The sequence below is a fragment of the Rhinopithecus roxellana genome, chromosome 7, assembly GCF_007565055.1.
Source record: "Rhinopithecus roxellana isolate Shanxi Qingling chromosome 7, ASM756505v1, whole genome shotgun sequence".
Classification (NCBI taxonomy): domain Eukaryota; kingdom Metazoa; phylum Chordata; class Mammalia; order Primates; family Cercopithecidae; genus Rhinopithecus; species Rhinopithecus roxellana.
Window position 1 is genome coordinate 144,663,118 of NC_044555.1, and position 4,273 is coordinate 144,667,390.

At 49.3% G+C, this 4,273-nt stretch overlaps 1 pseudogene across 1 annotated transcript; it reads left to right on the plus strand.

Annotated features, from left to right (window-relative positions):
• Positions 1–1,564: 1,564 nt before the first annotated feature.
• LOC104669350 lies at positions 1,565–2,946 on the plus strand (annotated as a pseudogene). The gene has a single exon (XR_748973.2). The product of XR_748973.2 is annotated as a TERF1-interacting nuclear factor 2 pseudogene (transcript).
• Positions 2,947–4,273: the final 1,327 nt, after the last annotated feature.

Here is a 4,273-nt window from a genome sequence, read left to right on the forward strand (position 1 = left end):
CCTTAGTAATAGTCTGGCAGTATTCCTTGTGGCCAGGGGTGGCACTGGCTATGGGGTGAGCCTCCTTTGCTTTTGAAAAGGGAAGGAGGACTGGAAAGGACTCCATCTCATGGTTTAAGTGTCAGCTCAGCTGCAATACAATGGAATACCAAGTAGACTTCTAAAGTTTTGGACTCTAGTACCTGACTCCCAGAAGGGACCTCCAGACCCACCTAGGGCCTGGGGGATCTTACCACCCTGAAGGGAAAAACATTGGCCTGACTGACTTTTCCTGAGTGTAGAGCCCCAGGGCCTTGAGGAAACATAGGCAGTAGCCAGAAAGTGGCTATAGCAGACCTTGGGTGAGATGTAGTACTGTGATGGCTTCAGGTCTAACCCAGCATAGTCCTAGTGGTGTTGGCCACAGGGAAGCTTGTATCACTCCTTTCCTAGCTTTAGATGGCTCAGAACACAGGCAGAGATATTGCATGTTTGGGAGAGGGTAAGGGAAGAGAACAAGAGTCTCTTCCTGGTATTCTAGGTAATTCACCCAGACCTTATCTAAGACCAGTAAGGGTATACTGCTACAAGTCTGCAAGCACCAAAATGTTACTGGGCTTGGGGCACCCACTAAAGGAGAAACAGCTTAGATCACATCTCCCAAGTCCTTTCAAATAACTGGACAGTCTTCCAGTTATCAGACTTTTTCTGATAACTATAAAGTGAAGACTACAGTAAATACCTAACTCTTCAATGCCCAGAAACTGAAGAACATCTACTAGCATTGATGCCATCCAAAAAACCAAGACCTTATCAAATGAACTAAATAAGGCACCAGGTACCAATCTTGGAGAAACAAAGATATGTGAGCATGCAGACAGAGAATTCAAAATAGCTGTGTTTAGAAAATTCAATAAATTTAAGATAACAAAGAGAAGAAATTCAGAATTCTATCAAACAAATTTTACAAGAATATTGAAATAATTTAAAAGGATCAAGCAGAAATTCTAGAGCTAAAAATGCAATTGCCATACTGAAGAATGCATCAGAGTTCTTTAATAGCAGAACTGATTAAGCAGAAGGAAGAATTAGTGACTTTAAAGACAGGCTATTTAAAAACACAAAGTCAAAGGAGACAAAAGAAAAAAAATGAAGCACACCTAAAGGATCTAGAAAATTGCCTCAAAAGGACAAACCATAAGCTATTGGCCTTAAAGTGGTGGTATAAAAAGAGATAAAAGTAGCTCTTACCGCCCTTTTCCCGGGCAAGGAAAGCTAGTAGCGGAGCCGGAAGTGAGGCACCCTCCAGCTCGAGACCGAGGCGGCGTTTAAAGCTGAGCGACCCAGTACCACCGGGACGGCCAGCTTTTCCACTCAGGCTCCTCCATCCCGAGCCAGAAGACCCCCTCCCCCAGAATTCTGGGGACCTACGGAAGGGAGCCGAGTCGGATCGCGAGGTACCCAGAGCCGACAAACCCGAGCCACAGAGTGTTGCCAGAAGCCCCGCCCCTAGGAGTGAACGGAAAGCCTCACCCATCCGGGTGAGGAACCTGGAGGGACCGCCTCAGGGCGGAGCCCGCCGACCATGGCCACGCCCCCGGGGGCCGGTCCCCCACCTCTACGCTTCGTCGCCGCAGCTAGCTGGCAGGTTGTGCGCGGACGCGTGTGGAACATTTTCCCCGAGTCCTGGACTTTCTGCGATCTCTGCGCGCTATTGCCCCTGGCTTGGTTCGCTACCGGCACCACGAACGCCTTTGTATGGGCCTAAAGGCCAAGGTGGTGGTGGAGCTGATCCTGCAGGGCCGGCCTTGGGCCCAAGTCCTGAAAACCCTGAATCACCACTTTCCAGAATCTGGACCTATAGTGCGGGATCCCAAGGCTACAAAGCAGGATCTGAGGAAGATTTTGGAGGCACAGGAAACTTTTTACCAACAGGTGAAGCAGCTGTCAGAGGCTCCTGTGGATTTGGCCTCGAAGCTGCAGGAACTTGAACAAGAATATGGGGAACTCTTTCTGGCTGCCATGGAAAAGCTGCTTTTTGAGTACTTGTGTCAGCTGGAGAAAGTACTGCCTACACCGCAGGCACAGCAGCTTCAGGATGTGCTGAGTTGGATGCAGCCTGGAGTCTCTATCACCTCTTCTCTTGCCTGGAGGCAATATGGTGTGGACATGGGGTGGCCACTTCCAGAGTGCTCTGTTACTGACTCAGTGAAGCTGGCTGAGCCCATGGAACAGAATCCTCCTCAGCAACAAAGACTAGCACTCCACAATCCTCTGCCAAAAGCCAAGCCTGGCCCATGTCTTCCTCAGGGAACATCTTCAAGGACGCACCTGGAACCTCTAGCTGGCCGCCACTTCAATCTGGCCCCTTTAGGCCGACGAAGAGTCCAGTCCCAATGGGCGTCCACTAGGGGAGGCCATAAGGAGCGCCCCACAGTCATGCTGTTTCCCTTTAGGAATCTGGGCTCACCAACCCAGGTCATATCTAAGCCTGAGAGCAAGGAAGAACATGCGATATACACAGCAGACCTAGCTGTGGGCACAAGAGCAGCCTCCACTGGGAAGTCTAACAGTTCATGCCAGACCCTGGGGGGAAGGGCTCTGAAGGAGAACCCAGTTGACTTGCCTGCCACAGAGCAAAAGGAGAATTGCTTGGATTGCTACATGGACCCCCTGAGACTATCATTATTACCTCCTAGGGTCAGGAAGCCAGTGTGTCCTCCATCTCTGTGCAGCTCCGTCATTACCATAGGGGACTTGGTTTTAGACTCTGATGAGGAAGAAAATGGCCAGGGGGAAGGAAAGAATCATCCTTCCGTGCCCTCGAGCTTCTTACCAAAAGCCTTGGCCACATCCCCAGGACAGCTGCAACCTCCATCCTGCAAAGTAAGGAGCACTATGAACACAACATGGATTTCCCAAGCCCTCAGCGATGTCCCAACAGCCCAAACTCAAAGCCAACAAGAACCCGGGAATTCTTTTTTTTTTTTTTTTTTTTTGAGGTGGAGTCTTGCTCCGTCGCCCAGGCTGGAGTGCAGTTGCACGATCTCCGCTCACTGCAAGCTCCTCCTCCCAGGTTCATGCCATTCTTCGGCCTCTGCCTCCCGAGTAGCTGGGAGTACAGGCGCCTGCCAACATGCTCGGCTAATTTTTTTGTATTTTTAGTAGAGATGGGGTTTCACCATGTTAGCCAGTATGGTCTCGATCTCCTGACCTCATGATCCGCCTGTCTCAGCCTCCCAAAGTGCTGGGATTACAGGCGTGAGCCACCGCGCCCGGCCAAACCCAGGAATTCTAATTCATCTCTGCCACCTCCATACCCTGCAGAAACCCAGCTCATACCCTACCCTGCCCTTGAGCCTTACTAAAATGATGTGGCCTTTGAGGCCATGAGCAGCATCTGCACACTCCATTACTGCACTGAGCTGTGGATACCCCACTCCAGTTTTCTTCCGAGTAGTACACACAGAGCCTAGGAAGAACATGACAAGGTTGAGAATGACATGCTCCACAGGTGTTTGCCACTGAAGGGGTAGCCAGTGGCCCCAATGAACAAGCTTACCTGGCCCAATTCCCACATTGATGATGTCAGCCCCAGAAAGGATTAGCTCTTCTACCATCTCTCCTGTTACCACATTCCCTGCCTGAGACAGAGCAATTGAAATACAGCATCCTTAAGGCCAGAAACAGGAGGTCATGTATTGTCACATACAGTATGTGTGGACCGTGACTTTCCAACATTATTACAAAGAAAGGATACCTAGGTCCCCTCTACTGGGCCCTCTGAGGGCTTTTACACTAGCCACTTCAGAGAACCCTGCTCCCTACCCATTCCTTCAACACCAAGCCAAGGTAGGGGGTGAGTGGCCAATATCACCATTGAACCTAGGGTAAAGCCGAGGTCTATGATGCACTTTTCTAAGGCAACAAGGTGCTATGATCAACAGGGACACATGAAGTGGCATGGAGGAGCATTCAGTGAGGCAAAGGGAACTATTGGACCAGGCTCACATCTGATTTACAGTAGATTTAGCTCTCCTTCCTCAAGAGACCCAAACATATACTGTCCTTAAGCCATTCTGTCATAGAACCTGTCTGGCTTTAGGGAAGGCTAAAGACCCATTTGACCAGTTGTATTGGCTTTTGACGGTCAGTAGACACACCCCTCAATGCTGTGAAGAAAATGAGGGCCACTCTTATAAGCTTGTAAAAAAAATAATTAATTATTGTTCATGTGAAAAAAAAAAGGGGGATAAAAGTAAAAGTAAAAAGTTTATTAAAAGGAATAATAGCA